Genomic DNA, 12,647 nt, shown 5'->3' with positions numbered 1-12,647 from the left:
TTCAGGCAATCTTCCTCCTTTGTTCATCCTTGGTCGGGGCCATGAACCCTCCGTAGTCGCCGCTATGGATGGCCCGATGTACAGGCCCTCTCGCCGGGATGCTCGAAACTCCGACGTCGGGACGGAGGCACACTTGGAGGTCCAGAATGGGCCACTCCTACCGGAGACTGCGAGTGGCTTCACGATGTTATAGGACGCAGGCCGGCGATCGGAGCACTTCTCCGGCGAACCCCGGCGAGGGATCGCCCGGCTTCGCGATGGAAAGTTCGCCCTGCACCCGCTGCTGAAGCTCTGGGCCCGACTCCAGGAGAGGCTGCACCATTCCAAACTGTTAGGCTGCGAGGGAGGGTGAAATTACGACAAGGAGAAAAGTCGCATTCCACCAAGGTAAGTGACTGAAAAACAGTTTCCCCCGTATTCCCCGCCCCCACCCCCCACACTAAAACACACTTTTAGATATACTAAAAACACAAATAATTCGAAAGGACGAACAGCTGCTGGCGAGGCGGCCGGTTCGTAGCGCCACCCGATGGACAGTCAATAGATCATAAACAAAAGAACCCCAATACACTAATAACCCCAATAGGGCAGCATGTTGGTGCAGCGGTAGAGTTGCTGCCTTACAGCGAGTACAGCACCAGAGACCCAGGTTTGATCCCGACTACGGGTGCTGTCTGTATGGTGTTTGTACGTTCTCCCCATGACCACATGGGTTTTCTTCAAGATCTTCGGTTTCCTCCCAAAGCGTACAGGTTAGTAGGTTAATTGGCTTGGTATAAATGTAAATTGCCCCTTGTGTGTGTAGGATAGTGTTAATGTTCGGGGATCGTGGTCGGTGCAGACTCGGTGGGCCGAAGGCCATGTTTCAGCGCTATATCTCTAAACTAAACTAATGACCGCGGTGAAACAATTCTTTGATTATCTTGCCTGCTTTTGGTGTAGATGGTGTCAAATAACCAAAACACTGGAAATGATGAAATCAAACTAAACATGATGTATATACAAAGGGAGAGCATGGCTTGCAAATAACAGCAATGAACACTGTCATGAACTATAGGGTTTACCTGAGAAAGTTTTCTGGGCTCAAGGTGGTGGAACAAGCTGGAGATAAGTTCTTTAGTTTTACTCTTTTTCTCAACAATAAAGCAGCAAGTGCAGCCCCAACTCCATTTGCCAGAAGATAGACACAAAATGCTGGAGTAACTCAGTGGATCAGGCAGCATCTCTGGATAAAAAGCATGGGTGACGTTTCGGGTTGGGACCCTCCTTCCGATTCAATAATTCCACAGAACTTTTTTTTAATTGATTAGTTTGATCTTTTTCATTGATCTTTTATTTCTATCATTGAAGTCTTTGAAAAGTAAGAATAAAATCAAGATGAGATACTGTTCGTGAACCAGGATCTAACCCAGATCTCTCTAATGTAGGACAAATACGTGGACTTCCATTGGGTAGGGTATCACTATGTTGTTATTTTATGTTCCCACTTTTAAGAGCACTTGTTTAGAAATGGACCCATCTGTACATGGTGTCCATGAACACATTGTAGATAATAACAATGTTCTCCCTGCTAATTTGTGATATTAATTAATTCCAGGGCATTTGGTAGCTATTTTAAACCATAGGTTTAAGTTTAGTTTAGTTAAGGGATACAGCATGGAAACAGGACCTTCGACCCGACGATTCCGGCCGACCAGCGATTCTCGCACATTAACATTATCCTACACACACTAGGGACAATTTACACTTATACCGAGTCAATTAACCTACAAACCTGTACGTCTTTGGCGTGTGGGAGATCTTGGCGAAAGCCCCTGCGGTCACAGGGAGAACATATAAACTCCGTACAGACAGCACCTGTAGTTGGGATCGGAACCAGGGTCTCTGGCGCTGTAAACGGTGTAATGCCCCTGTCCCACTTAGGAAACCTGAACACTTAGGAAACCTGAACAGAAACCTCTGGAGACTTTGCGTTCCACCCAAGGTTTCTGTGTGGTTCCCGGAGGTTTTTGTCAGTCTCCCTACCTGCTTCCACTACCTGCAACCTCCGGCAACCACCAGCAACCTCCGGGAACCGCACGGAAATCTTGGGTGGGGCGCAAAGTCTCCCGAGGTTTCATTTCAGATTTCCTAAGTGGGACAGGGGCATTAGGCAGCAACTCTACCGCTGCACCACCGTGCCACCCTGGTGAGAGTGCCGCTCCGGTAAGGTGAGGGGAGAAAGATTTAATGGGAACCTGAGGGGTAACTTTAGAGGGTGGTGGCATATGGAACGAGCTGCCGGAGGAGGTAGTTGAGGCAGGGCCAACGCAATGTTTAAGAAACATTTAGATAGGTACATGGAGAGGACAGGTTTAGAGGGATATGGGCCAAAATCAGGCTGGTGGGACGAGTGTAGATGGGGCATGTTAGTCAAGTTGTGTGGACAAGTTGGGCTGTAGGCCTGTTTCAACACTGTATCACTCTCTGACTCTATGGCTCGATTGGAAAACTGGCCCAGGTAATTTCACACGTACTGTAATTCCTATGGGAATGGTTGACATGTGCCTGGAATCAGCCACACGCCTAATCGCATCATAGATCATGCATGGTGCCTGTGGCCCTTCAGCCTTTATTGTTCACCCACAGAGAGCCAAGGAGCACACAGTGCAGGGTTTGGACATGAAATGACAATTAGAGGGTCTGCACTGTGACCTTGCATACAGCATCTCACTGCCTGAGCATCTCAATGTGCTCAGCAAAGTGTCGGTATAACTAATTGCAAACGTGGGGCCAAATATAATTTGCAGCAGGCTGCTTACATTTATTCTGCCTTGTCATCCTGACCAGTAAATTGGAGACACAGGAACTGCAGATGCTGATTTACAAAAAACCCAACAAAATGCCAGTGTAACTCAGGGGGGGGGAGGAAAGCTCTCCAGAGATGCTGCCAGACCTTCTGCGTTACTCCAGCACTTTGTGGGTTTTTTAATGACCAGTAAAGTTTTATGTTTACAGTTATAACTTGGGCTATCTTCAAATATGTTTACGATGAGAAAACAGCCCAGAAGATTAACAACACAACAAGATGTTTTATATTATATGGTTTACTTAGTTTATTGTTATGCATATTTATTTTAATTGCTTAATTTATTGGCACTATTAATAGAGGTGGATGAATATCTAAATATGCAAAGAAGTACGAGAGAATTTGACAAGATACATCTATCATCCACAGAGGCAACTATAACGGCAGGTACTTCAATAAGGTCTTTGTGTCCTTTCAATTCAGGTGATAGATACATGCTGATATTGCACTGTTGAATTGTATATCATTTTGAAACATGGGGTGAGGCAGAGGTTCACTTACAACCTCCAACCTCATCTACTGTATCCGGTGTCCCCGGTGAAGGCTCTTATATTTTGGCGAGACCAAGCGTAGACTTGGCGATCGTTTCGCTGAACACCTATACTCAGTCCAATCTCCCGGTTGCTGAACATTTTAACTCTCCTTCCCATTCGCACACTGACCTTTCTGTCCTGGGCCATTGTCAGAGTGAGGCCACACGCAAATTGGAGGAACAGCACCTCATATTTCGCTTGGGCAGCTTACAACCCAGTAGTATGAATGTGGATTTATCCAGCTTCATGTTACTCCTGCATTCCCTCTCTCTCTCCCCTCCTTTCCCCCCACCCCCTTCCCCATTAGATGAGCCATTATGGGCTCCACCTTTCCTTTCCACCTTGACCTGTTGTCAGCCCTGATTTGTTCTGGCTCTTTCTTACCTCAAGTTTATTTCCCCCCTCCCTGCCCCCCCACCAACACTCCCACCTCTATTTTCAGTCTGAAGAAGAATTCCGAACCGAAACATCACCGATTCTTTTTCACCAGAGATGCTGCCTGACCCGCTGAGTTACTCCAGCATTATGTGCATTCTCTTTAGGGTACTTTTGTTGTTTTTTCCGAGTTTTGAACTTTAGTGTTCAAGAAAGTGGCACAGTTAAAAATGCGAAATCATGAATTGTCTCCAGAAACATGTGTCGTAAAAGGACATATTCATGAATGAATGAGTAATGTTGCTGTAGACTTTGTGAAACTGGTATTGAAGATGGTGTTTCTCTGAACACAGTGCTTGAGAACTAAAATGCACACGTTCATGGGAGATCCATTCAATATGATCATAGCTGAGTGTAGGGAGTAGATGTGAAAGTGGGATAACATAGAACTAGTGTGAATGGGTGATCAATGGTACGTGTAGCCAATGACCTATTTCCATGCTGTATCTCTAAATTAAACTAAGCTAAGTTAAAGCTTAATGACATAGTTAGCGTAAAGGAAATGTGCAGAGTGTGGCTGTTGAAATGAGGGGTTTGCAAAGGGTAGAAAGAATGAGAAATAAGGTTTAAATATGGTTGCTGCAAAGAGAGAACATTAGTTTAGTTTAGAGATACAGTGTGGAAACAGGCTCTTCGCCCCACCGGGCCCTTGGTAATTAGCGACGCCCTGCACATTAACACTATCCGATGCACAACAGGGACAATTTTTACATTTACCAAGACAGTTTACCTTCATTCCTTTGGAGTGTGGGAGGAAACCGAAGGTCTCGGAGAAAACCCACGCAGGTCACAGGGAGAACGTAGAAACTCCGTATAGACAGCACCTGTAGTCGGGATCGAACCCAGGCATTCGATGCCGCATTTGCTGTAATGCAACCACTCTACTGCTGCGCCACTGTGCTAGCCAATTGTATTTGAAGAATATTTAGCTTTTACATTGTAAATGTGACTAGTTCATTAGAACCCACATAATGGACCAATTCCACTTGTTTGGAGCATAGTGACATTAACTACAGTATACAGGTCTGCTGCCGATTTTCCGGCACCTTTGGTTCCAGAGCTTTTTTCTCCGAATTGTGTATTGTTGCTGTATATGTAGTTTTTGTTTCATGCTTGTTTTGACTGTAAGGTATCCATGAGAGTCATAAAAGGCGCCCATAAATAAAATGCATTATTATTATTATTATTATCCGCTTTGCCAGACCAACAGAGGTCACGGCCTCCGACTAGTACCAGACAGTCTGCCTAGGCCGCTGAGGGGCCGAGATACCGGCCTGCAAAGTCGGCCTCAGAGGTCAACTATGTGAGTTCCAGAGCCTCGTCCACAGGGTAGCAAATTCGACCCATCGATCGGCTGCAGAAGTCGCAATGAGGTTGAGATCGGCCACCACACCCGGACTAGGCAGCACTTTTACGGGGGGGACTTCCGGGGGGGGGGGGGGGGGGTGTGTGGGATTTCAACTCCGCTCCCATAATACTCTCCGGATTAAAGGAGGTGCTGGACCACCAGCTGCCAAAAAATCTTATATAAAAGATGATATATATAATATTTTAAGTCAGAATCTTTTCCCCGGGGTAGAAATGTCAAAGATGTGCATAGCTTTAAGATGAAAGGTGCAAGGTTTAAAGGAGATGGGTAGGCAGGTTTCTTACACAGATGATGGTGGGAGTCTGGAAGATGGAGATATGATAGTGGCATTTAAGAAGCTTTTGAATAGGCACATGGATATGCAGGGAATGGAGGTTTATACATTATGTTAAGGTCCATAAGACATCATGTTCGGCACAGACATTGTGGGCTAAATAGCCTGTTCCTGAGTTGTACTGTTCTATTTTCCTAAATGAGCTTTCCGTACTGATTTAAATTTAGACAAGTCCTTTGCCATGAATTAATATGGCGCTCATATACAAAGCATCAATTTTCTTTAAGAATGAAGATATTAATCTAGTTAATTAAACTGTAAAATCAATTTCTTATTAATGAAATTAAACTTAATTGAGAACAAAAATGACGTCTCAATATTCTTCAGCAGTGATGTTTTCCATGTTAATCTCTGCATGAAAATGAAGATGAAGGTCAAACGTGTAGAAAAGACTACCTGGAAGATGAGAATTGAAGCTCTGGTCCTTTTGGGACTGCAGTGAAAGGGTACAATATTTTCAAATTGCATAATAGTCATCAATTGCTGTGATATTTTACTCTTTATCCTTCGTCGCAAGGTAATGTTGAGCATCTACTGTCATTGACACTAAAGCCATTTCAACTAATTTCAAAGTTAATAAGCCTTCATATAAGACAGCTGTCAGGTACACTTGTTGTTTCCTTGTAGGACAATGATAAAGAACACATAAGCTGCAATCGTATTTTGCAAGACATTTTCTTTTGTCTCTGCAATTTATCATTAATCACTGGCATCAATTAAATCATCCAGTATCTAATCCTGAGATGCTGGCCATGTAAAATAGCACAAGAGACAGAAGGAAGTTGTCAACCTCTGGCAATGAGACATTTTTATTTTGATCTATCTTTTGCAAGCGTTGCCAGAAGCAGAAGATTGAGGAGAAAATATTATCTTTTACATTGTTACAGCTGCCATAATGCCCTGCTACACAGTAATCCTCAGGTACAGATTTATGTACTAAAATTATTCGGATCAAACTCAGGGGAGATTTGAAGCCACAATCAGCAGTAAAGTTTGGATACAAGGATACAATTCCCCGAGCCCAACATGGACTCGCACCCATTTTTCTCCATCTACCTCTCCCTTCTCTTATATGTCTTCACAATTTGCTCATGCCTTTTTTCTTTTCATCTCTAGCTTTTGTCCAACCATCTGCCTATCAACCTCCCCTCTCACCTGTATCCACCTATCACTCGCTCGTTACTCCAGCTTTGTGTCCATTTTTGTAAACCATCATCTGCAGTTCCTGGCTTCTACATTTATCCTGCCCTCCTCTCTTCCAGCTTTCTCCTCCCCCGACCCATCACACCATAATCAAGGTACTGGAGTAACTCGGCGGGCCAGGCATCATCTCTGGAGGATAGTCTGAAGAAGAGTCCCGACCCGATATCAAATATCCATGTTCTCCTGAGATGCTGCCTGGCTCACTGAGTTACTCCAGCACTTTGTGCCAACAGAGTGGGCAGCACAGTGGTGTAGTGGTAGAGCTGCTGCCTTACAGCGCCAGAGACGCAGGTTTGATCCTGATTACGGGTGGTGTCTGTACTGAGTTTGTACGTTCTCCCTGTGACCATGTTTAATTTTTCCTGGTGCTCCGGTTTCCTCCCACACTCCAAAGACATGCTGGTTTGTAGGTTAATTGGCTTTGCTAAAATTGTAACTTCTCCCTAGTGTGTAGGATAGTGTTGTACGGGGTGATCACTGGTCAGTGTGGACTCGGTAGGCCGAAGGACCTTTCCATGCTGTATCTCACTAAAGTCTAAAGTAAACTCTCTTGTGTAGCAGTGAAACTGATATTTACCCTCTGACTTATTTCTATTTTCTCTCAAATATTTATTTGATACCGTGCTGGACGGATAGAGCATAGAACAGTACAGCACAGGAACTGGTCCTTTGGCCAGCAGTGTTCATGCTGAACGTGATGCCAAATTAAACTCATCTCCTCTGCCTGCACATGAGTCATATCCCTCCATTCTTTGCAAATCCATGTCTGCTCTTACCTTATCTGTCTCCACCACCACCCCTGGCAATACCTTGCAGACACCCAAATCTCTGTGTAAAAAACTTGCCCCGCACATCAATAGAACTAAGTCTCATCTTGACCACTTCCTGTCTGCGCTGTATATTGATTTTAGAAAAAACACTACCCTATATCGTTATGATTTTTGGCCATCTTACTCACAATCCTCCGCTGAGGCAGCCTCGAGGATTTTTCTGATCGATGATAAATAAAAAAGTTATGAATGTTTAAAAAATCTTGAGATCAGCTGATTGGTCCTCTTGCATGTCAATCACCACGATTAAGGTAATGCCCCTTCCGGGGGAGGCAGGACTATAAAACCCCGGATGCCTGGACGTGAGTCAGTCACTCTGGAAGATCGCGAGGGAGAGTCCATGACTGTGATTCTAAGCTGTGAATCAACTGAACTGTGAGTCTGCAATGTACTTGCAATAAATGATTTGTTAGGAGGTTGAAATGCTATGAAATTGAATTTGCTGGCCTGCACTCTGCTTGAAATGCTCTGAAAATTTAATTTGCCGGCCTTCACTCTGCTTGAAATGCTGTAAATAATCTTTGGTAGATTTTTACCTCATAGTCTCATCTACATTGATGAAAAAATCTAATTATAACCAGAAACAATATCTGCCATAATAATTATTATTCATCTAATTTCTGCCAGAAACAGAAGAAAGTCTTATAGGAATTTTACTGTGGCTTAAAAATAAAACAAAGAATCACTCTGCTTTTAATAAATCCCCATTAGAAGCCACCAACTGTCATTGACCACGTCCTTGATTCTAGGCTGTAATAAATCTGTTAAAGTGTGGCAGGTACACAAGAATCTGGGTGATAAATGTGATGAATCCTATTGTTGCTGCAAGTTCAGTTTGCATTTTTTGTTAAACTCCCTTTGGAAGTGCAATGTTTGAATAGCCCTCAAACACTGAAGGGAGTAAATAACTCACATTTATGGAAATGCAAATATTTGTGAAATGTTTGTCAGTTGAGAATCACCATTCTTGTAAACAATGATTTAAACCGGACAAAATACCAAACTGCGGTTAACTACCTTCTTTAGACTTTAGACATACAGCATGGAAACAGGCCCTTTGGCCCACTGAGTCCACACCGATCACCCTGTAAACTAACACTCTCCGATACCCTGGGGACAATTTGTAATTTTACCAAAGCCAATTTTACCAAAGCCAAGTTTATTCTACAAACCTGTACGTCTTTGGAGTGTAGGAGGAAACCAGGGCACACATGGAAAACCCACGTGGGCACAGCGAGAACGTACAAACTCTGCATAGGCAGCATCCGTGGTCAGGATCGAACCTGGGTCTCTGGCGCTGTAAGGCTGAGAAAGCTCTGCGTCACTGTGCGGCCCCACTAGAACTTTGAGTTGGACATGCAGCTGAGGTCAATGTGACTTAAGACTGTGTGGAGCAGATTTAGGAAGGTGGTTACAGCACAATTTAAAGTATGCAGAGAGAGACTGGTTGACTACCGGATAACCCAGGAGAACATCCTCCTCCCAACCCTTCGCCCCCATCTCTTTAATTAACAAACTTTCACTTTCAATGTTGATGAGGTTGCAGGCCCTTTGGAAGAATGAAGCCTGAGCCAGGAAAGTAGCAGAGAGTTGCAGATACATTTTGAGCGGCCTTTAAATAGGCACATACAGGGAGTGGAGGTATATAGATCATGTGCAGGCAGAGGAGATTAGTTTGGCATCATGTTCGGCACGGACATTGTGGGCCAAAGGGCCAGTTCCTGTGCTATCGTGCCCTGTGTTCTATCAGCGGCTCAGCTACACAGGAAGAGAGCAATTAGGATAATGGATTCAATAGAGGGATAGACAAGTGCTTTCAGGGTTGCATGTTGTCTTCCTGGTGTTAAGGTGCAATTAAGTGGAGCAACCTGATCGGAGGTGAAGAACCATATGTGGTCCAGACCCATGGCAACAACATGAGGAGGGACATGATATTTTAGAGAACTAGATAAAAAGTTGAATATACTGACCTCAACAGAAGAAATCTCATCATTGTACCGAGTGCCATTTGCTAACGTACATGAGTCATAGTAGAATTAGGCCATTCATCCCATCGTGTCTAGTCCACCAGTAATACTACTAGGGCGGTCACGGTGGCGCAGCGGTAGAGTTGCTGCCTTACAGCGAATGCAGCGCCGGAGACCCGGGTTCGATCCTGACTACGGGTGCTGTCTGTACAGAGTTTGAACGTTCTCCCCGTGACCTGCGTTGGTTTCCTCTGAGATCTTCGGTTTCCTCCCACATTCCAAAGACGCACAGGTTTGTAGGTTAATTGACTTGGTAAATGTAAAAATTGTCCCTAGTGGGCGTAGGATAGTGTTAATGTGCAGGGATCGCTGGTCGGCGCAGACCCGGTGGGCCGAAGGGCCTGTTTCTGTGCTGTATCTCTAAACTAAACCTTTCCCTCTCAATCCCGTTCACCTACCTTCTCCCCATAGCCCCCCTGACACCTTACCAATCAAGAATCTGTCAATCTCTGCCTTAAAAATACTCAATGGCTTGGCCTCCACAATTGTCTGTGGCAATGAATTCCAGATTAATCACAGCTTGGTTTGGGCACAGATCCATCCAAGACCACAAGAAATTGCAGCGAATTGTGGACGCTGCCCAGACCATCAGACATCACACAACCTCTCTTCCATTGCCTCCATTTATACCTCACGCTGCCTCGGCAAGACCCGCAGCATCATCAAGAACGTGTCACACCCTAGCCACTCCCTCTTACCCCCTCTTCCATCAGACACAAGGTATGAAGTGGGAAAACGCACACCTCCTGATTGAGGGACAGTTTCTTCCAAGCTGTCATCAGGCAGCTGAACCATCGTATCAGAACTAGAGGACATTCCTGAACTACTTTATTGGTGGCCCTCGGACTATGTTTGGTCCGACTTTACAGGCTTTATCTTGCACTAAACATTATATGCTTATCATGTATCTGTACACTGTGAACGACTCGAATGTAATCATGTATTGTCTTTCCGCTGACTGGTTAGCACACAACAAAAGCTTTTCACTGTACCTTGGTACACGTGACAATAAACTAAAACTGAAATTTTTACTAAAGGAATTCCTTCTCATCTACTTTCTAAAGGTTCGTCCTTTTATTCTGTGGCTCTGCCCTCTGGTCCTAGACTCTTCCACTGATGGAAACATCTTTCAGTGTAACTCAGTACATGTGACAAAAAACTAAACTAAAAGTCAGATACTTTAGATAGAATGGGAGAGGGCAAGACATTTTATTCACACTTGCCTTCTTTGCCCACTTGAATGTGCCGAGTCCACTGGTGTCCTTTGGATTCTCCTAAAACGATTGATAAATTTGGAGCAAAATATTAATGCAGATGTTTTATTCCTCCAGTTCGTATGGAGCGAAGGAAATAGGCGACATTTCGGGTCGAGGCCCTTCTTCAGACTGATGTGAGGGTGCCCCCCCCCCCCCCCCCCACATCAGTCTGAAGAAGGGTCTTGACCCGAAATGTTCCCTATTTCCTTCGCTCCATAGATGCTGCCTAACCTGCTGAGTTCCTCCAGCATTTTTGTCTACCTTCAATTTTCCAGCATCTTCTTAAACATTCCTCCAGTTTGCTCAGTTTCAGGTCACTCAGTAATGCAGATGTAAAAAATAAAATCTCCTACAGCAAGGGACCATTGGACAGTATATCAAGCAGTGAGCAATACCGATGATTCAGAGACTTTTCAATGTGAAAGAAATGTGACTGCCAGTTTTTTTAGTTTTAGAGATACAGAGCGGAAACAGGTCCTTTGCCCACCGAGTCCGTGCCGACCAGTGATCCCCGCACACTAATACTACCCTAACACACCAGGGTCAATTTCCTATTTATACCAAGCAAATTATCCTATAAACCTGTACATCTTTGGAGTGTGGAGTGTGTGAAATCGGAGCACCTGGAGAAAACCCATGGAGGACACGGGGAGAATGTACAAACTCTGTACAGACAGCACCCATAGTCAGGATCGAACCTGGGTCTCTGGCATTGTAAGACAGCAGCTCCATTGCTGCGCCACCGTGTCGCCCACAGATTGTCCAACCTGTCCAATAATTGACGGGTTGGACAATCCAACCCATTTTTTGTATAATCCGGGATGTTTTAACCAAGGAGGAAAAGGTTTTAATAGCTTCAGAAGCTTCAGAAGCAAATCTCAAAGGTTATGGGGGGGGGGGAACACCAGAGTGAACTTTAAGAGATGGACAAACAATGGGCTTTTACTCATGATTCAATGCCTATATTGAGTTGGAAGAAGTCACCACCTACACACTGACACATTGAGATCATTTCACCCTGTTTAATTTGCAATCACTCATTAGAAACAAACGTAACTGCACCAAACTATGCACCATGAGAAAGAAATGATTTTGAGCAAACTTTATTGAGAATCCATAATACATCACCATGGATTTTCCCCTGAATAATGCAGCAAGGAAATGTTAATGTTCATTTAAGACATCAATGCAAATATTAAATTAAGTGCCCTTTGGTTAATTATTACCAGCATAAGGCAACAATGGTCTATCATAAGCTGACCTCAGATGTATATAAAAGATGTCATATTACAAACTGCCTTATTTTATTGCGAAAGCATTCATTTATAGTGCCTTCGCTCAATAACACTTTCCTGTAATTTCAGTATAGTGCCAGAGTACAATACATGGCAATACATTTCAGGCTTTTAAATAGCAATTGGAAGTTGTTTTTTTTTTTAAATTGTTCCTCTAGTCACTCTATCATCAAATCAATTCAGTAGCAAAATAAAAAGAAGATGCCCGTATCTTTTTTTTCTTTACAAGTAGCTGGATTGGCAAACCATCCTATATTTTAACACCAAGCAATGACAACATTGTTCAAATTATGGCCCAATACCTTTGAGTTGCCACCTAACCTGATATTTGGTCATTTGTGTAGCTCAGGACCATTAATTTCAAAACAGTTAAATCATGCAAAAGATAGACACAAAGTGTTGGAGTGACTCAGCATGACAGGCAGCATCTCCGGAGAGAAGGAATGGGTGACGTTTCGGGTCGATACCCTTCTTCAGGCCCTTAAATCATGCAAATCTTTAGCAAATTGAAAGTATT

This window comes from Leucoraja erinacea, chromosome 14, assembly GCF_028641065.1.
Source record: "Leucoraja erinacea ecotype New England chromosome 14, Leri_hhj_1, whole genome shotgun sequence".
Taxonomy (NCBI): domain Eukaryota; kingdom Metazoa; phylum Chordata; class Chondrichthyes; order Rajiformes; family Rajidae; genus Leucoraja; species Leucoraja erinaceus.
The sequence above is the reverse complement of the archived record's forward strand: the minus strand, read 5'-3'. Positions refer to the sequence as shown.